This window comes from Taeniopygia guttata, chromosome 1 (assembly GCF_048771995.1).
Source record: "Taeniopygia guttata chromosome 1, bTaeGut7.mat, whole genome shotgun sequence".
NCBI classification, from domain to species: Eukaryota; Metazoa; Chordata; class Aves; order Passeriformes; family Estrildidae; genus Taeniopygia; species Taeniopygia guttata.
The window spans coordinates 24,105,991-24,127,676 of record NC_133024.1 but is presented as its reverse complement, the minus strand read 5'-3'; the positions used below and the strand labels follow the sequence as shown (position 1 = coordinate 24,127,676).

At 42.2% G+C, this 21,686-nt stretch overlaps 1 protein-coding gene and 1 long non-coding RNA gene across 3 annotated transcripts in view; both read left to right on the top strand.

The window, feature by feature from the left end:
• Positions 1 to 21,686, top strand: part of LSAMP (limbic system associated membrane protein) — a 1,013,191-nt gene that overhangs the window by 44,261 nt on the left and 947,244 nt on the right. The window lies entirely within an intron of this gene.
• LOC140685243 (uncharacterized) overlaps positions 1 to 21,686 on the top strand; it is a 114,823-nt gene that overhangs the window by 10,998 nt on the left and 82,139 nt on the right. The window contains exon 1 of the long non-coding RNA XR_012058552.1: positions 1 to 21,686. This exon is cut by the window's left edge and continues 10,998 nt beyond it; it is cut by the window's right edge and continues 20,171 nt beyond it. This is a non-coding gene — a long non-coding RNA (uncharacterized lncRNA).

The following is a 21,686-nucleotide window of genomic DNA, read 5'->3' as shown; positions in this document are numbered from 1 at the left end:
GAGGTTGGGAGATGCCTCTGAAGCACAAAGGAGGGAGGCAGGAGGAGGACCAAATAAGGAGAGTTCTTCATGTGGCTTAGGTGCATGGGGAAACCGTCAGCAGTGTCACTGCATCAGAGCTGAGTTTTAAATTTGTCTGAAGTGTTTCAGCTCTGACTACTACCACTGCTACCTTTAAAAACACAGTGCTTGTTGAGAGCAGTTGTCTTCCCAAGATATTACTTCAACTCAGTTTCTAACCCACCTTTTGTTCAAAATGCCTCAGCACTTCTTTCTTTCTTATCTGGACAATTGAGTGGATTTTTGTTTGTTTGTGTTTCGGTTTTTGGAATTTTTTTGTTTGCTTTTTTGGTTGTTGTTCCTTTCTCTTTTTTTTCTTCTGTTCTTTTTTTTTGTTTGTTTGTTTGATTGATTGTTTTTTAACACCTGCAGTAGACTCCCAACAGCTTGATTCCTCAGATCTTGGGGAAGGTGCTAGGAGTTGCTTCGTGCTCTTTCACCTTCCTCCGGGTACAAAATATCTCACATTGACATCAGCAAGAGTTACATTCTCCTCTTGCTTTGAAGAAAGAGCATAAGGACAGAATGAGTTTATCATGTAGCTGGTGTTCTCTGACTTCTGTGTCTCATTTTGCCCACACCTACAGAACTATGCTCCCTTTAGGCATGAGGGTCTGGGCTCTGAATTAGTTTTCATGCACAAGTTTCTGAAGTGGTTAATGGAGCTGTCTCTGACTTCAGCTGGATTCTGTGTTGCAGTTTGGAAGATGATGCTGATAGATGGGAAAGAAGATGTAAGGGGAAGTCAATGCTAAACCACAGAGAGAGGGTTAGGCGCTGCACTAAACTAGGTGGCCAGGAGGTGCTCTAACCTCTCACTTTGCTAATCTGGCTGTCTGGATGAATAGACATGAGGTTGAAAAAGCCTTTTTGTGTGTGGATCTGCAATGGATGCAGTAGCAGCAGCATTTCCACCAGTAATCTCCTCCATAATATTTACTGGTCTTCTCCCTATTGCAGATATGAGCTCAGCATTGCAGGTGCCACTTTTAATGCTGAAGGCTCTGCTTGTTTTAAAATATAAAAATGAAGGTGCAACATAAATAGCAATGAGGAAAGCTGCTAACTTGTTTGGACCATTAAGCAACCTTGAAGTTCTGAGGGATACTCCAGTGGGCATTTTCTAATGCTTTCTATGTTACATAGATAGTCTTCTAGCTAAGTTGTTATGCAAGATTTATCCTTAGTAAAGTTCTTCTAGCAGAGGCATTAGTTCTTGATTTGCTGTGTGCTGCCTCCACATGCCTTCCGGGGAAAGGGAACTGAGGACTGACTAATCAGTTTTTCTCAGTGGAAATGGATAGAGTGCTGTTGAGTGGTGGATCTGCAACCAGGGTTTTGGAAATGTCCTTCAAGAAACAGCACTTCATGAACCAACAGTGAATATAAGACAAAACCAGACAAGCTTGACCAGGACTGTTGTAGGAAAGGTGTGAAGCCAAAGCGATGAAGTGAGCAATGTGCAGAAGCAGGGAGAAGCATATGTATCTAAAGTCAAAATTAAATAGTCTAGCAATAATTCTGCAAACCCGTTTCACACCCACTCAATCCCTTGCTGGCAAATATTTCTAGCCACATTACCATCACTGTGTGGATTATATATAAAGAAGGATTGCACAGCAGAGTCAGCTCTGCTAAGGAGTTTGAAAGTTCTTTATTTCCCTAAGTCCTGAAAACAAAATGCAGGCAGACACACTGATATTGCCACAGGCCTGGCACCAAAGTAAAATGCTTTAAATTGGGCTGTGGATCTTTGCTCTTGACCAAAAAGGGCTTTTACCTCTCCTCTGCAAAGTGACATTGGAGCACTGGATTGCTGAACAAAATTTGATAGCCAGGTCCTCAGGTTGAGGGAGGCAGGTTAAGGCTACCCTCAATGAGCAGGGTCTCTCACTGTGCCTTAAACATTTCACTTTTTGATGGAAATATGATTTTCTAGAGAGCTCTGAGGACTATCAAATCCACGTGTGTTTGACCACAAACTCGGGAAGAAATTTTATTGTCAGCCACCAACAAAAGGTTGCTGCCCAACTTTTCTGCGGCTACTGACATTCCAGTAATTTTTGCACTGTCCTTGATATTTGGATGTACACTGTGGCAAAAGTGAAGTGTACTCAGAGGCAGTGGGTCCCACCCTTGTCAGCTGGAGTGAGATTACAGCCTCTCTTTAGATCCTTGACACAAACTGAAGAGGGGTTTTCCCAGGACCCATCCTGCAGCCCATGTCTGGCCAAGGAAGAGAAATGAATTTGCATAGATTGAATTTATGTGCAGCAAGTGTTCCTGCAGGGAAAAAGAAACATAGAAATGTTGAAAACGAACTTTTATGGGAAGGAGAACAACATCAGTTCTTTTACAGGAAAAAAAAAATAAAATAAGGGTTTTCCAAGGGGGTATTTGAAACAAACAGTTTAAAAATCAATGTTGTGATTAAAAATATTTCATTTCTGTTTCTCAGTTAAAAAAAAAAAAAAGGAGAAACAAAATGATAGCTGGAATGGAAATACCACTGTGTCATGTTTGCTTTTATTCCATTCCAAAAAAATAAAAAATAGGAATATGGCACTTTAAAGCAAAACAGAGGAAAAAGTTGTCACTTTTACTCTGTTACAGACTTCAGTGGGAAACCTGACAGCTTTTTGATAGAAAAGACTATCTCAAAAGAATTTTCAGCTGAAATTCTCTGAACAAAAATGTTGATTTTTTTTTTCCCAAAGAGTTTCTGGAAAAAAGGAGGCACTGCAGCTTGGGAATTGGGTGTTGCATAGGGACTGCTCTGATGTGCTTTAATATGATCTTCTGCTGCAGATGAGCTTTTCTTCCACAGGCACACAAAAAAAAAAAAAAAAAAGGAGTGCACCATAGTACTCTAAATAAAGTACTCAGCATAGGTAGGAATAGGCTGAAGCAAAAGTGAAGCGAGCTAAATGTGCTTTTTCCCATGTTAAGGAAAGCTCTGGAGTTGAATTCAAGAGTATATTTATAGCTCCTGCTAAAACACTGCCCAAGTTTTGCCTTCGAAAGCACCATCTCCTTGATACTGTAATTTTGTGGAAAAGACTTGCAGAAATGCTCAGTTTCAGGTAAGCTGGAGTATTTTGTTTTGATTTGCATTTCATAGAACTGCAGACATGCTGGCTGGGAAGGGCCACTGGAGGTCACAAAGTTTGGCCTCTGCTTCAAATACAACTGTTCTGCTGGCCACGTCAGATCGGGTCACTATGGCTTTATCTAGCTGATCCCTGACAAGATTGTTGGTCCTACACTTAATTCGAGTACCTGCTGCAGCCTCCCTGGTACAGAAATTTTTCCATGTTTCCAGTCTGAATTTCTGTATTTCAAACAAAAAGCTTGTGTAGTAGCAGCAGAAACTCTGTTTTTATCAAAGCAAGGGACTTCACCCTCAGTGAAGAAAAGGAGTCTCACATTTCCTAAACAAAATGGGTTTTTCCCAAATCTTTAGTTCACAGGAAAGTCTCTCATCTGAGCATGGTTTTTTTTTTTTTTTCTGGGGGGGAAAAAAAAAAAAGTGAACTTGTGGCATTTTTCCTAAAGAGAAAGATAGGTTTTGACAAGTCCTGACAGTGTGATGATTTTAGGCATAAGTATAATGGTACATGCTGATCAGAAGCTGAAGGCAGACAAATTTCTACTAAAGAGGAGGCAGAAGTTAAAAAGAGGATGATACCAACTGGTCTGACTGGGTTTATGGTAGACAATGCTTCAGCTGGAGTCTTTTAGGCAAACCTGGATACCTTTCTAAGAGAAGATGTAATGAGAATAACTTTCTCCACAGAGTGCTGAAAGTGCTGAGTGTGTTGCTTTGCAGTCGATGTTATCCTGGAAGTTGTATTAGCCCAAATGACCCCTTCTGGCTTTAGGTGTGTTTCCTGTAGCAATATCAAAAGGCATTAAGTGGTGATGGGGACGCCGTAAGCACATACAGCAGTCCCTGCTCCCAAGAGTCAGCAGTTTGGGGCTGGATAACAGCTAATTCCAGACCTGCTCCTTTCCATCAAGGCCTGGGAAAGAAAATGAGTCTGAGACCAGGATGGAGTTGAGGGGTAAGGGTTGCTGGAGAGAAGGAGGCGAAGGTGTGTTTGAAAGAGTAGTAAAGGCATGGAGGTACAGTGCTGCATGTGTCCCAGGGAATGGGGGAAGGAGGCAAGAGGGGACCAAAGAGGGGAGTGGATGGTGATTCCTCAGTGTCCAGAAGGGGAGTAATGTTAATCAAAGCAAACACCAAAGGCAGAGCTGTGTTGTCCCTCTGACTTCCTTAGTTTACTTGTGGGGTTTTGGATTTTTTTCTCCTACTTACCTCTCTCTTTTCTCTTTTCCCCTCTTCTCTTCCAGCTTTTATTTATTTTTTTTTTCCAGCAAGCTCTAAAAGCCCAAGGTGTTTTAAAGCCAGCTTAAGTGCCTTTGATTTCTTGTCTGAAGGCAGATTTGTGAGAGCCAGAGCTGTTTCCTTTACTGTGGCTGTTTTCTTCCCATGAACATGTTCAGCACCCTGTGGATGTTTCTTTTCTATTCTGCATAGTTGGTGTGTATCTTTGCCCTTGCAAGATACGAGAGAGAAGCAAAAAGAGAAAGTGGGATGGGAAGAGAAATTGTCTCTGCAAAAAGAGAAATTGTCTTGGGAAAGTGGACAAAGAGCAAGTAAGAAAGGAAGAGGGATCAGCAGAGAGACCTGCAGGGATAGGTGAGAGAAGGGTTGTGGTACTGTGTTGGTTCATTTCAGTAGCAATCAGTTGCATTCACAGCAACCTTGCAGGTGTCTCAGCTGGGATAGAAGAACCAGACTCAGACCACAGAGGAAGCAGGATAAAACCTTAGCCTGGGACATGGGAGTTAAAATTTGAGCTTCCTGCTTTTCCAGGGGTCTTTTTGTTTTACCTTAAAAGAATTATTTAATTTTGCTGTGCTTTAATCCTTGCTCTGGCAATAAAAATGTTAGCTTAAAGAGCATTTCAGGATATGAAGTGCTACGATATTGCTGGAGGGTTGAACTCTGTGGATCCTCTTATCTGCAGATATCAGCCCTGGTGTCTTTGGAGTGAGATGACCACCAGATGGAACTTGAGATCCTGATGATTTGAGGTGTTAAAAATACTTTCACCAAAAGGCAGGAAACCAGTGACCTGGAGGTGAGCTATGCCTGGATAAATCCTCAAAACAAACTTAATGCTTGTGCTACCAAGCAAAGAAAGACCAAGTGATGTGCACTTGGGCTGGATGTGGGCATGGTTATTTTCCTGAGAGCCCACTAGTTTTTCAGCAGCTCTTGTTACAAAGCTTTTTCTTCCTCCAAAATCCTTTCTGGAGCTGCTTCCAAATCCTGTCTTGCTTCCAAGTCCAGCCTGCTGGATAAGCATCAAGCACCAGCTTCCCACTTGGCCCATTCTGAACTCAGAATCCATTTCTGAAGTAAACTTTCTGTGGCTTCCTCTTCTCTTTCATGGAAAAGCAAGTGTCAAAGCAGATTAGCTGATATGGATTTTGATATCTACCATCAGAAAACAGGTCACAGGCTTTAGAATTACTAAATTTGCAATGAGAGGATTCTGTATCACCAAAATTAGTCCCAAAAATTTGTTATCAAGCATGAGAATCAAGTTGGTAATATTTTTTTTGGTTTTGTCTGGAAACCAAGGACATGATCAACCTAACAGTCCTCTGTTTCTCCTTCCCATTCATTTTTCTCTCTGTGGTTCAAGCCTGTACTGTATTTATTCAGCCTTAAGTATTGCAAGTATTCATGGTGAAAGTGCACAAGCCATGCTGTTACATTATACAACAAGCACTTAGACTTCAATTTCAGGGGTATCCAGCCTCCTCCGTTTCAGCTTGTATTAGGTTTATAAGGTACAACACCAGCATGTGCCCAGAATCACCTAAATTAGACAAACAGGCTGACTTAATTCCTCAGGTCATATTGTTGGTCTTTGGCAGGGGTATTACTGTTCACCCACAAATAGAAGCTGTTATATAGAAGCCAGAATATAATTGTGTTTTAAGACACATGTGTGGGTGCATATGAGGATTTGTACATGTCAACCATTAAAAGTGTAGGTTGGATGCCCTGCTTATATGGGCAGGGCTTGTTGTTTGGCAGAATGGTATGACTCCATCAGAGATGGACATATCACCAGGAAGCTCAGAGGTGGAATTTTAATGATGACTTCAAGGGTGATGCCCGGGGCTAGCTTAGTAATCTCTCTCCACCTTTCACATGATGGCTAAAGCTGGACATTTTTTGCTAAAATAGTCTCTTTCAGTACTGCCCTAACACTGGAGCTCCTGACTGTGAGACTTTAGCATCTTGAAAATGAAACAATAAGCCCCCTCCATATTGGAAAGCTGAAAGCTTTGCCTCTAGTGGAGAAATACGATTATTTTTCAAGAAGGGATTTAGAAAGAGTACGCTATAACTGCTTCTAAAATGACCTTTCTCACAGTGTCAAGATGCAAGGTTATGCATCTTCTGCTTCTTCCTCAGTCACAGAAAAGTCATCTAACTTTAAAAATTAGGAGAAAGGCCATCTTGAAGTCTGTGTTGGCATATGTAGCCAAACTCAACCAGAGCTAAACCATTTACCTTGACTGACAACATCCAGTAGTGTTAAAAGCTATTATGTATGCAGTGAAGGACCAGGAGCCCTTCTCTCATCCTTAGGTAAAGATGTGTGTGTTATGTTTCCTATCCAGCATCTTATTTTGCTCCTTGCAAAGCAGAAAAAAAAAAAAAAAAAAAAAAAAAGTGCTTACCAATTTTCTTACTGCAGACAAGGCCTAAGGGACAAAGCATTGTTTGGAAAGGCTGTTCTCTGTAAAAGCCATATTGATTCTTGGGGCAGAAGGAAGGGGAAGAGACAAAGGTATTTCCTCTGAGAGTAAAACGACAATTGCCATCGAGAAATTCGGCAAATCTTGTCAGAAGCCTTAATGCAGGGGGTCAATTCATCCCTTTTTTTGTCCCCACTGAGCCTTTGTGCATTGTGCCTAGTCTGCCACATGAGAAAAACCCCTTCCTGGGCTGGGACAATGGGACCTAGCACAGCAGGTACAGAGTACTTCACACTGTCAGGAGTGGGAGGTCTGCAGAGAACTTGGAGGGTGCACAAAAATCAGGGAAGGAGAAGGGATGCTGTATCTTCCTCCAGCATGGGTGTATGATGTGGGAGAGACCCAAAGACAGCTCTTTTATTTCCCACTTCCCAAGCGCTCCCTTCCCCGTGCAGCTGCGAGATCTATTCCCCCGTCAGGTAAAGCCAAGCAGCCATTGATTGGCAGCCACATGGAGCAATGAAGGTGGATCAATGTGAATTGGATTTTTTTAACTTTAAATAAAATTTGTATCGGCATGAAGTTAATTAATAGAGAGCTGTCAGAGGGCTCCTTGGCACATCAGTGTATTAGGAGGCAATGATACCCTTCGGGGAGGTGGTGGGAGGAGGCTGGAGGAAAAGGGATTCAGCTAGCAGCAAGCTGAAATTAAAAAACCAGGCCAGTCTTTCTTTTGGACCTGTTTCAACGTTTTTTTTTCATCCTTTCTTCCTTCCTTTGAGATTGCTTTGTCTTTACTGATACACCTTCCCATTTTTTGGCCTGTTGCTGTTCTTGTTGCTTGCCATCTGAAATCCCTTCCTAATGGAAATGTTGCTCTGTTGACTTCTTGTGTCAGCACAGCTGTTTCTGGGTTTGCTGCTTGCTCCACTCACATCCTCTTCTGTTGGGGGAAGTGATGAGATGCCAGCCACCAGAGGCAAGGCACAGAAGAGCAAGGCTGCAGATGTATTGGCCATGAGGTACCTTGTGTACCCTTCAGCTCTAGGCCTGCCAGTGTATGTGGCCTAAGGCAAGTCCCAAAAAAGAGCATCTCTGCTCTAGCAGCCTCAGGAGGGAAAGGGGCACGTGATGGGATATGGATTACCTTTCAAAGAGAAACAGCACATCAGTCTCACAGGCTCCTCTGTAGCCAGCTGGGGGTAGACTTCAGTGTGTACAGGGACATGGGAATAACCCAGGATCTCCTGACAAAGCTCCGTAAGGGCTCAAGGTGTGTGTATGTGCAGACATTTCTCATGACCCTCCGAAGGATTCTGCCTCATAGGGCCTGGTTCTGCTTCACTTTTAATTAAACTTGCCCAAAGAGCAGTAAGATTGGACCTTGTCTGTGAGGCAGGAGGTGGTTGGGAGGCCCGGGGTTACAGGGCAGCCTGGCTCCTGCAGGGATGGTTCATTGCATCAATGATCAATGTCTCTTCGATGCTGCCTCTGACTCTGAGCAGGGACATGACTGAAAGACAGAGAATGGAAACCAGATGCAGTTTCCATGGCAACACCCAAAAAAAATGGGAGAGTGGCTGGGGGTGGGGAGAATTAAAAAAAAAAAAAAAAAAGGGATGAAGAGGAGCCTCATAGAGATTTAGGTTTCACACATCAGTGAGTGAGCTTTGACGCTGGCTTGCCCAGTGCTGGAAGATGCTGCTTTATTTGCTCACTGCCTTCCCCTGCATGAGGAAGAGCATGCAGAAGACTCCCTCAGAGGCTGTTCCAGCTTCAGTAACTTCCTTTAGCCAGCAGAGACAGGACCAGGGCACCAGAGCCCTTCAGCACACTCCCAGTTCAAGGCCTGCACATGCCAGACAGGATGAGCAGGGTGAGCCCTCCCGGTTACTCCAGTCCCTGTCTCTTCCTGTGAAGAGTGTGTTAGGAAATGAAGTGGGAGAAGCAGCTGGGGGACATTTCAGAGCTGCTCCAAGCCTGGCTGCTTGGTGAGGTGCAGATCAAGGCTTAGGGCATGTTCCCAGGCACAGGAGAGCTTGCAGCTCCTCTGGCAGACAGTGGAGGAATCCAGGGTAGTACTTCCAGCCTTTCCCAACAGGAGGCACAGGAAAAAAATGGTATAGCGGAGCCGGCTTTGTGAAAGGCTTTCATCTTCTCAGAAATTCTCCTTTCTGTGATTTCCATGCATGCCCACTTATCCCATTATCTGTGTCAGGAGGAAAACAGAATCATCAGCAGTCGTGATTTGTATCTCTTAAGATTTTCTTCTCCATGCTTAAGCGAAATCCCCTCTTAACCACTTCTTGTCCTTGCCTTCATAGGTTAAAGCGTTTCAGTTCATGTTTTTTCTTATATTCTTTCCTTACTTTAGAGTTCAATCCCGTTGCTGCCTCTTACAGCTGCTTTTCTTAGGCTCCCAGATATGACCTAACATAGAGTCCAATAATACGGTATACTCAGACCTGGATCAATAAAGCTTTTAGGCACCTAACTCCTCGCTTTGGTGCTTTACTCCTTCACATCTTCCCTGTGGAGCTGTAAAATTCCCATTTTACAGAGTGGCACACTCAAGTAGGAGTTTGCTGATGCTAGCAGAGGAAACTGTGAAAGAGCTGCAAATATCGTTCAGCAGCTACTATGTCTGTTTTGAAAACCTTAAACTGTCTCCCCGTGTGTTGTGAGTTACTAATCATAAATGCATAGGGATCTGGCAAGGCTTTCCTGTTATCCCATAGGTGTAGCTGGGATCTCTGCCACTGGAGTACACTCTTTCCTCCTGCTGAGGAGCCTGACACATTACATCCAGTGGTTACTTCAAATACAAAATCTAGATCACATTGCTCTCATATTTTGGGGGTCTTCAAAGCTAAGTCAAGGTTTATAGCTCAGCCATGGTTGACTGCTGTTGATGATGCCAGATGTCTGCTCTGGCACCGGGAGTTTGGGCCAGCTGCCTGCTCTGGCTCTTTCATCCTTGGAAAAAGGGTTGGGTCAAAGCATTTGTTGTCCCATCAAGCATGTGGTGGGTGACCTGAGCTGTACCAAACCTGTAAAGATAGGGCAGAAAGGTTGAGCTCCTCAATTTATCGTGTTGCAGTGAGGTGCTTGCTTTGAAACGTACAAGTTAATAATAGGCAGGTATAAATAAAATGTGCAAAGCAATTACAGAATATTAATGTATTTGCAAAGATTGGATCAAAATCCAAGGTGCCAGTAAGGTTTCTAGGTCTATTCCTATTGGAAGGAAGCTTTGCTTATAAAACTGCTGCACTTGAGAACTGCAGCAAAACAGCTTAGTGTTTATTCTGAATAAACAATACCTTGGTAATAGAGTTTTCCTAATAGAGTTTTCCTTTCCTTCTTTTATTTTTCAAAACCCCTTACCTCATGTTTAGAAGAGACGAGGTCTTATTGCTTCTTAATTTTCTGTGTTTCTGGTGTTACCCGTAGCAGAAGTGGCCTTACTCGAAGTTGTGCTGTCTATGTGGAACAGGGATGCCCCTCTGGCTGGAGGTAGAGCTTGTTCGATGGTGCTACCGTGCAATTATGCATTTCTTTTCTAATGAGATCGTTAGGAGTGCAGTGCTTGTCGCTGATTAGAAGTTCCTAGAATAGAACTTGCTATTTTCTTCTAATTACATTATATAACAGTGTAATTCACAAGGATAGTAGTTAAGACAAAGTATATGGATTTAGGAGATTGGTTTCTGGTTCTGTTGTGATTTGTTTTTTTGGTTGTTTTTTTTTTTTTTTTAAAGACACTACCGCAACCTTTTTGTCTGACATTTAGGTTAGTCGCTTAATATTCTCTGCAGCTGAGATCCTCAAAAAGTAAATAGACACGTAGATCATTAAGTATCTAATTATCTTAGAGGATATGGACTCCTGCTCCCTAGATGCCAAATGGGGGGATAACTTCAGAGATGCATTTAAAGCCCTTTTGGATACCACAGTAAATATTAAAAAAGCCAGTAAATATTAGTGTGTGTATTATAAATCTTTTCTACTGAAACTCAACCTGTTGCATTAATATTGGTTGTTCATGAAAATTAAGTTTGATATAGTTCAAAAAGAGACAATCTCTTTTTGAGATTTTGCTCTAAGTTGCAATCAAGTCATCAGCATGTGGAGTGTAGGGGATGCAAAGACTGCATAAAATGGGTGAAGCTGGGAACAAGCTTTTTTTTGCTGTAGATGGAAATGATATTTCCTATCAAAGCCTATACATTTGAAGAACTTGGGCCATTATCATAATTTACTAAAGAAGCAGATAGAATTGGGGGAAGGTAGACGGTGAAAGATAAAAATAAATGTGAAAAAAAGGAAAACAAGTAGATTAAAAAAAATAGAAGAGAAACAGTATGAGCTAGGAAGCACTGATTTTTAAAAAAATATATATAATATATATATATCAACATTCTATTTCTCTTTGTTAATGTATTTTTACACATATACAAAAAGAACACTGGAAAATCTTCTGACACTAGCTGAGGTATTTGTTCCAATGGAAAATGTGCCCAGTTTGTATGATAACATCAAGGTCATTTGTTAATTATGTGGCTTTATCAAAAATCTTGTTGAAAGTACTGACTTTCCAATGACATCCAGCTTAACTTGTATCCTCCTGAAGAGGAAATCATAGCAGATAGTCTAAGGCCTTTGGACAAAACTGTATTGCTTATTTAGGATGTAATGCCTTTTTCAAGCAGAGCTGCTTTAACCTTAAACCTGAAGAAAGCCAGTAGAATTTACCTTTGCCTGCTCCAAGAAGTAGACAATAAGATTAGAACCAACAGTAATAGAAGAAACAATACACAAGTGATTGGGGGTATAGGGCTCCATGGGACCTCTTTGGGTCATCAAATCCAGTCCTCTGGTATTACTGACAGTCTTGCTGTAACCTTTTTTCATAAGCCTTGAAGACACAGAGGAATGTTTGCACACACTTATAATAATCAACACTCTCTGTTCTGAAGGGTTTAACACCTAAAGCCATACTGTTGTAAAGAGACTGATGACACCAAGAGAGACCCAGGGGACAGAGAGAACAGAGGTGATGATAGGTAGGTCTGCTTAGCTGTGGCAGTTCTGAGATGGAGCAAGTGGCATGCTAGCAACTCTATTCCCCACTTAAAGACTGTGCCTCAGATGGCAGATTTTTGAGTACAGGTTTTTGCAAATTAAATAGAAGCATAGTATGGTGACAATGTGATCCAGGGACTTGTATGGATAGACAGGACTGGTGAAAAACATCTTGGCTTGGTAATGTATCATGCATTGTTCTTCCAAGAGCGAAGTTACGAGACCAAAGTTGCACCCTACCTCTTAATTTCTAGGCTCTTTCTGGTGTAGGACTTAAGGACATTAGGGCATTGAATTATAGTTGAATATTTCTAAGATGGTTTCTTGCCTACTAGCTGTCCATTATGGGTTCTTAGCTACCTCATATGCCAGCTAACAACGGGCTGTACTCAGCCCTGCTTTCGCTGTGGTTTTGCCTCAGGAGAAGTCGATCAGACACAAAATGTGTGTTCACAGACTCCAGACTGGATTATGTCCCAGGATGGATGTCTGAAGACCCTTGCTGAATACATTCTATGGAAGAATGTAGTCCAGAGAGCTGGATTTCTCTTGCTTGAAGCCCTGACCCTCAGGACTCTATTGTTGTGGTGTACTTTCATTTTGCAAAATAGTTATTCCTTACTGATGAGCTTTCCTCTTCTTGACTGGCCTGACCTACACCATCTTCCCATCAAAGGGTGTTAAATAATTAAATAAATGCCCAGCAACTCTTCTACCCAGCTATTGTTCTTAAGCATAAATCACTTGCACATTAATCAAAACTTCCTCTTCCTTCTCTTTCTTCTCTTTTCCCTCCAACCTCCAACAAGGTATTTGCCTTAATTTGCTTTCATGGGTCTTTTTTTCTCTGCCTTTTCTTTCACTTCAGGCATTCTCAGAGGGCACCTAAAGTTCTTTGGCTATGCAGTTTTGAAATGTGCAATTTGGCAGCAGCATGAGCCTAGGATTGAATTAAATTAACTTGAGGCACTCTGAATTTTTTTTTATTAAATTACTTCTTTCAAAGTTACTACAGAACATTCCACTTATTAATTTTTTTCTTATTATTATTAAATGAAAGGAGGAAAGGGGGGGAAAAGACATAAAACTCAGGAAAAGTCTGGAGTCAGGACTTGTTTAGTTTTTAGGGTTTTACTCTTGCAGACTTCTCTGTGGTTTTATAACAAGCTTCTTCATTTACAAGGGTTATGGAGCCTCACAGATCTCCTCCTTCGCTTTTGGCACATATTTAATAGCACACTAGTTTAATATGTGTAAGAACGGCCAAAGCTTATTTGAGCATCACTATCATCTGTTAAGGATCCTTCAAATTCACATGCTTGATTGTCATGGAAAGTACATACTCCAGTCAGGCAGGCATTTGTGTTGTCAAAGAAAGGCACAGAGGCACTGTGAGACAAGACAGACCATAGCAAGGGTCTAGTATTTTCTGCTAGTGGCAACATACAAAGAATTCCGAAAAAGGACTAAAGAAGCAAATCATATGTGTTAGGGAAGAGAGTTTTGGTTGTGATGATGTCAAACAGTCTGCTGTTGAAACCTAACCAATTGTCAGCATGTGAATGGTGGTGATGGTGGAAAAACCTGGGATTTGGTAGTTATGTCTTGAGTTGTTCACTTCTGGCTGTGGATGATCTTAGGAGATGTGTTTTTTCAAAGTGGTTTTGTAGCTTTCACTACTCAGTATGGTTTTGGTCTTGGATCTTTGTTGGTCATCTTTATTCCAGAAGGAAATTCAGCTGTGCAGTGGTCCTGCCTTCTCCTTACTGCCTCATCAGAAAGGTGTCTAGATCCCACATGTGAGTTATATTTAAAACAAAGCTGTTATTATCTTTAACAACCTCCTTAAGGCTGAAGATCTAAGGACTCAGCTCTATCATGAGCTGAGATGTGTTGTGATGTTGCAATATTTCATATGTGATGGCACCAACATTATCATAGTCATACGGATGGTCTTGTCCTAAATAAAATTGGACATTAGCTTTGTCTTGTGGCCAGGGAGAAGCTAGAGATTGGCTTAATCTAGAAAAACATGCTTGTAATGGAATTTCTTCTAGTTGGGACAGAAAGAGAACATAATGATTTTGTGCTGCAGCAGTGAAAGCATCAGAGATGCAACTGCTCTGTGTGACAGCAAATCATGGGTGGCCTTTTGCAAGGGTGAGAGGAGGCCTCTTTCCCCAGAGATGGATATATCCCTTCAGAGAAAGGAGGGTTGGAATGCACCCACCATTGGGTCTCCTGGGGCCATAAAGAACTGAGGGCTTGTGAGTGAGAAGCACCCTGTGCCTGCACTGCTAGCCATGGCCAAAACCAAGCTGTGGGCGCTGCTGGCTGCATGATGGCAACACTGTGCCACCCAGCCACTGTGACAGCCTGGTGCCAACCATCTGCAGGGATTGAAGGGATGGAATATCGACCTGTCTGCTGAATGAGATGGGGACTACTGGTGAAAAACTTTCTCACAGAGATGGCTTCAGCTATGGGGAGCTGCTGAGGGAAAAGGCTGTGCTGTAAGCAGCTAAGGAAATAAAAAATGAAAGACGATTAGGAATTAATGACCTTTTTCTTGTTCTCTCTCTCTCTCTCTCTCTTTCATTTTGTTCCTCCCCTTCTTTCAGGTATTTCCTCATAGCCCTTTAGGAAGCCAATCTTTGTGCCTTTGGCTTTCCAATTAAAAAGTTCTCGTCAAATTGATTTGCTATTCTTTCCATGTGCCCCTAATCCTTTCCCCTGAAGTAAACCAAAATCTGAAACACATAAATATGAGTTGCCAGAAATGGATTTAGATGTTTTTATCTCTAATCCTATCTGTTTGTATCAATACCTGGTATTGTTTCTCACCAAGAAATGCCATTTTCCATAGGAGTTATTAAATCTGAGAAATGTGACTATGGTTGTCATTAAAGAGAAAATAACAAATTGACCCATTTCAACTCCTATTTTCCTTGGAAGTAAAAGGACATCTGTGTGTGTGTGTGTGTGAGACAGAGAGAGAGAAAGGAGACTGACTGGCTAGAAAACACGTTCCTGGTTTGTTTACTATAATTGATGAGGAACAGTTTGACCTGGAGAATCAATCTTGTGTCTTACTCCTGATAACTCCAAAGGACAGGAGAAATCAGAAATAAGCCACTGAAGCAGATGAAGGAAGGAGCAAACAAGGGGCAAGAGCAGGAGAGGCAGAAGAGGAATAAGCATTCAGATTGTCCCAGCTCACTGCATTTCTAGAAAGATGCAGCAGTGCAAAACTGGATTTCCAAGAACACAATGTGACAGTTGACCATAAGACATGAAGCTTATTTTGGAAACCAAATTGATATCATAACCCAGAACTTGTGTTTTCTTTTTCCTTTCTAATTTTTCACTTCATACTTGAGTATTAGGAAGTGGCAAATGTTTTAGTTGTGTTGGCTTTTTGTTGTGCATTTCTTCCAGTACAGATACACTGATGAGGGTATTATTTTGCTGTATCTTTCCTTTTTTATCAGCCCAATATTTTCAAAACTGCCTGCCCTAGCTATGATGGTTTCTACAAGGAAGAAAACAACATGGTCAGAACCCTAGAGATGGTGGAAAAATGAATATAATCTTGGTGTTGAGGACAGCTCTTGTCTTGGGGATAGCCATCCCCCACAGAATTTTATAACCTTCACTAAAAGCTTCAGAAATATTTCCCTACTGTGCTAAGTGTGGACAGTGTGAATGCTGTCCCCAAGTGTGGCACCACAATGTGCTGGAACAGAGAGCACACTGCACCTGTCCAGTAGTCATTGGGGGCGGTCCAGTGCCTCTCCCCAGTTTTGCAGAGACAGGCATGCAGAAACTTGTGCTGAAGACAAAATGGGGAACATTAGGAGAAAATATATAAGGTCTTTTGTGAGGTAATAGTCACCCTTTCTGTTCTCCAATATATCATGCCTAAGTCATGTCTTTGTAGCAGTATCATCTTGATAACAAACATCCCAAACTGCTCTTGTTCTGTATGATGTCACTTGTAATCCCTCTTGTGTTATATACTTGTATGAGAAGAAGTCTTCTGCAAAATTTGATCCTGAGATCCTCATCAGCTGACTAGTGACAGAGCTGCACCTGTATCATACTGCAGCATCCCCCTGTGGATTACATGTGCCTCATGTAAGAAACACTCTTGTATGACTTTTTTAGGTGAAGTATTAATTTTTGTCTTGCTGTGTCCACAGGTTCAAACAGACTGCTAAATGTGCTGTGGCTGCATCCCTAATGGAGTCTCTGTTAGATCAGGAGGCAGAGTTAGTTTCTTGAAATGAAGCGAAATAGATTTGGGTTGGGACAAAGATTGATTGAGTAGGGGAAGTAGAGAGACGCCAGTGGAATATATATATACAAAGGTTTCCAGGAAACAATAAAGAACAAAAACAAAATCTACTTGAAGTAATATTTTGGAATGAGTCCTAGGAAAGGCAGGCTTGTGGGCAGAGTGTAGGGGAAGAAGTCAAAGATGTATAATGAAACATGCATTCATTCTGTGTTGAGATTTTTTACTTTGTCGCTTTAGTATCCCTTCTGGAACATGCTGTGCAGGAATATGCTGTTGCTTTCTGCTAATTAAAACATCTGGCACTAGTTTATAGAACTCTGGCCTTTAAAATAGTGGGAAACAGGGTAATGCATTTAATCTTGAATAGCTTGATTTGTTATCTGGTTTGAGCACAGGAGCCTCTGCCCAGATTACTTGCTGCCTGCATTGACTCAAAAAAAGAGATAGGTAAAAAATGTTTCACGTGTAAAGAGCTAATCAGGGACAGTGTACTAAAATCCTGATCTTGGATGAAAAACAAAAAAAAAAGGAACATTTTTTCAGATCTCTTTGCTATTCACTAGAGTTGAGGTTTTATTTATTCTTGCTAATTTAAGCAACCTTCAGCCTGGTCGATAGAGAGAATGGGTTACCTTCAAAAGCAGGGTGCTGTAGGAAGTGGAGTGTGTTTCCTCTGGATCGATGTTGAATTAATAATCCAGCATAGTGAAAGAGGGTGCTGTAGCTGTGCTTTAAGCACAGGTCTTTCTAGTGAGAAATTAAACCAGGTGGGGAGCGGTTCTTAGTGAGTCAGTCCTGAACTTCTGCCCCACCTTAATAATAAGCTGAGTCTGGAGCAAAGCCTTCCCCGGAGGAGGTGTGTTGTGGTGAGCATCAGCTGAGGAACTGAAGGGGCATTTATCTCCATAGTGGCAGCATTTGACTCTTTGTGGTTTCCACAAATCTCCTTTAAAGGCATTGATCGCCCCTGTCGGCTGGATTAGTGGAAGCGGTGATGCAGAACATGTTTGTAAAAATGTTTTTTAAAAATTCTTCTTAAATGTACCAAATCTTGTAAGGGATCTAACTATGCTGGGGAAAGGGAAAGGTCAGCTTTAGAGAACAAGGGATGGCTTTCTCTTCAGCTGCTTTATCAGAGTAGAACTCTGATTTTTATTAAAGGAGATACTTGCAACAGGGACTGCATCCAGGCATGTTCTGTGTAAAGCAAACAAGATTTGGCCATCTAAACAAGTCTGCAAGTGCCCCCCATCTGCCCTGCGGCCCTCCTGGTATTTCAGTTCAGAGCTCCTCAGACACAGCTCTGTCAATGCCCCCAGCTTTTGACCAGCAATGCTTCTCCTGCCTCTTCTCTATTCCAGCGCTGGTGTCAAACCCCACCTTGAGTGTGACCTTTTGAGCTTCAAAGCAGGAGGTAGATTTAGTTGAAAACTTAAAAATGCTTTCTGCATTGTGCCTGTATGTGTGTTACAGAACCCAGCAGGAAAATAGACTTTCGCCTGGATGGCTAGAGCTAAGTAAAGTTGACCTTAATACAGAACTGTGCCAGATATCCCAAATTTAGTTCAACATGGATGCTCCCAGAGTGCCCTATAAGACTAGCTTCCAGTACTGAGGGGAAAGCTCTTCACAGATTATAAGGACCTGCAGAGTATGTCCAAAACACATAATGCCACGTCATATTAAAAGATCCTGCTCCAGATGAGTGGAAGAGTGCAGTTCTTGTCTTAAGTCCTACAAGTGAAAAAGGGAAAAAAACCCCACCAAACAATAACAAACAAAAAAATGCAAAACCAAACCAAAACCCGCAACAAAACAAAAAACAAACCACCACCCCTAAAACAAGGGGATTGTTGCTAATGCAGCTTTGCTTACAACTAGTTTACAGACCTGTCCAGAATATGTGCTGTGTTTTTACACCCTGGCCATCAAAGTGTATGCAGGTTTATAGGAAGAATTAACATGGAGAAGTGGTGATGGTTTTGTGCAGAGTATTGCCATGTCCTCATGTTCTTCCTGTAGGGCAAATGCCAATAGGTGGCAGTGATAAACCTCACTCCCCCCTTGCTGTAAATGGTGTCTGTAAAGGGAGGGACAGGGACAAAGATATTAGATAAGGGAAAAGGGGGTGCAGACAGGTGCTGTGATGGGAGATTAATTATCTGCCTTCAGCGTCACACGACATGTTAGTTAGAGCAGAGACCCCGTGGGCCACAGAGGGATGTTTGCTTTTTGCAAGCTGCATCCCTTGTAAATAGCAGTGCTGGCTCCAACTGCTGCCCTGCATAATACCAGGATAATTCTGTTTGTCATTTTCAGACAGTCCTCCTCTGCCTTGTCTTTTGGGCTGCTAAAAAGTTGTGATATGTCTGGGCCCACTGGGGAAAAGGTTGTTGCAGAGCTGTGAGGGCAGCAGATGTGCTGCAAGAATCAGGGCACCAACATGGTGGGAGTACTGGAAACAGGACACATGCAGCTGCTTGGGATGGCCTGCCATGGTCCCTCTGTGTCATGTGTGTGCCTTTCTCCCCCTCCTTGCCCTTTTCCTCTGCAAAATGAATGCTTGTTACTCATTACTTTGAAGATCAATGGAGTTCAAATCCTTGTGGGCATATTGTAGTTTTCTCATGCTGGATCCAGTGGGGTCAACTGGCCCAACTTAAGCACTGTGCTGCTGGGTAAAGACTGGTGCCCAAAGCTGAGTTAGCTCCTTTACAGCTGAGCTGAGTGTGTCTGCACTCAGTGTGGCAGTGATCTTTGTGTGGCAATGCTGCCACTGCTGCCCTGCATTGGCTGCTAACAGAAACAGTGTGTTTATGTGTGACAGGGGGGGCAGAAATCAGATGTCCACTGGTTTTCTCCTGCCTTTTTGACCAAGCACTCTGGCAATTCTCATTTACAAGCTTCCAAGGACTTAGACCCTCTCTGCTCCAAGGAACACACCATGGTTTTCTCTTTCTGCAGTGGTTTTTCCATGTTTTTTGTCATGTGTCAAGTGCAGGATGGCCCTTCTGGGAAGACTTGAAGCTCCAGTTGCTGAGCTATGGTGGAATATAATGTGTTTTCCTCATTGATGTGGCAGACTTCAACTAAAGGAACAAGTGTGTCTAGGGCTGTTTATTTAGTCCTGATCTTTGCATAGTTAAGGAGGGGACCTCTTTTTTCTGTGGATAGATCTGCCCCAGCCCCTGTGAGTTCCTGTAATGTGGATTTCCTATTTGTGCCAGTTTGCACTGACTTCAGTCTGGTAGAACAGGATGAGCTCTCCTTACACTCAGCGCTCCTAGTAATTTAAATGTACTCAGTGGGATATGGCTGAAGGCCACAAACCTTCCTTCACACAAAGACCACCACACAGTGGTCAGATGCAAATAGTAATGATTTTAATGTGCCACCAGAATGCACAGGAGTCAAACTCATAATCTGGTGGCAAAAGGTTTTGTAAGGTAATGTCTTTTTAGCAATTACTTTTATAGCTCTATCTAAGCAGTTCTCAGTCTGCAGCACTGTGAGGCTCATCCAAACCCCTTCTGCAAAGCCAAGTCCCAGCCTTTTGATCTCACAACATAAAAAAGCCCTTCGATGCAGTTTTGGTTTCTATGAGTTGTGTCCAAGTAGGAGGTTGCACTTCTGTTTCTGAGACCAAGTGGACCAGGAACATATTCCTGCTTGCAGCAGACAGATGTTCTCACCATGTCATCCATCCTGAAAAAGAACTCCACTGCATTCTTGTCCATCTGCTAACTCTGCAAACCCAGCCAGTGGCCTTAATCCACCAAATAATTAGTTGTCCTTTTTGGATTATGTTCTTCCCACCTGAGACTTTTAGGACCGACTACATTTCTTTAATGCTTTTTGAGCTGCTGTTTTTGCAGCCTTTCCAGGAGTCCCCTGAAAGAGCAGCAGTCCTACAGAGAAAGAGAGAAAGCTCCAAGGAGGTGCAATACTGGCATTTTACACGCACTCCATGCCCTCAGCCAAAGGGAAAATATGAGTCTGTTAGCTAGAAATCCATGAGAAACAGAAACATCCCATCATTGGCAGCAAAAATTCTGCTAAGCATCTGCACAGTAGAGCTAAAATAAAGGTTTTCAACAGGGCTTTCTACATCTTTCTACATCTCTCTGTATCTGCGTCATTTCCTATTACCTCCATTTTCTACAGCTTTCTACAGCTTCTACAGCCTTCCTTACTAGTCTTTCCTCTCCTTCTAATCTCTCTTCTTGTTTTCCCCACTATACCCCATCTGCTTTTAAATAAATAAATGAAATTTCACACTAGATATTTCAATTTTTTTCCTCTTATTACTTGCTTCCCACCTCCATTCTTCATACAGGATAAAAGCAACGCTTTTTAGCATGAAAGGCATGGGCAAGTAGATACACCAGAATTCTTATCGGCCCTCTGATTACCTCAATATTAGTCATAAGCCTGACTAATGTCAGTCCTGTTTTACTTATGTGCAATGGTCCAACAGAGAGGACTCATATTAATTAGTGATGCTTAGAGTCCCTTGCTCAGGTCTCTACCTTTTTAAGCAAGGCTGTCATGTGGCAGAGACTGCCAGTTTTATGTTACTTTGCACTGGGACAAAGCTGACACTTCTCTTCCTTCGCCCTTTTTGTCTGAAGAGCTCACCTCAGTCACAAAGGGTGGCTTATTTTAGAAGAGTTAGTGGTCATTATATGCAAGTTAGGCAGCATGCTAGTGTGGGGAGAGTTAAGAAGCCTGAGGAACTCAGCTGAAGTCTAGGAATTGTCCATGTTCCCTGTATTTTTAGGGAAAGAGGATGTGTGAAACTAAGATATGCTGCACAGTCATCACTCACAAGTGATGCCGCTGCCAGTGGAGGACTTGTTCAGTGCCCAAGTTCTCTGTGAAGACTTCACTGTGTCTGCACTGCATCACAGCTCACTCCTGCAGGAGCCTTTTTAAGGTCCCCCCACAGAGGTATGTTAGCATGAAAAGAGCAGCAATAAGGTTATAGAGTGATGGAGCCAAGTTTTCCTGATGTTACAGTCCCCACTTGGTTTCCCACAGGTTGGTTCAGAAAAGTGGGTGTTCAATACAAGCCTTCTTACTGAATAAAAAGGGAGAGAGATTTTAAATTTCCAGACAATCTCTGAAGCCTTCCACTTTAACCCTGAGTGTGTGATTACTTTTACAAGCCTGGACACTGTATTAGTTTGGGTCAGTTAGCATTTCTGTCCTCTATGTTTTAATGACAGGTAAATTGAGGTGCAATATGTCTTGCTAATAGCATGTCAGTCCACAAACACCGTATCTAGGAACATAACCCTTGTTTCCTGAGCCTTTCTTTTTAATCTGAGGCAAAGCCAAAATGTTATTATTGGATTAGGATCTGTGGTCTTTATATCTGATAGATTTGAGTCGAAGCACTTCTGGAGTCCAGGCTTCTCTTATGCTTTTGCTCATGAAAACAGTACAATGTAAT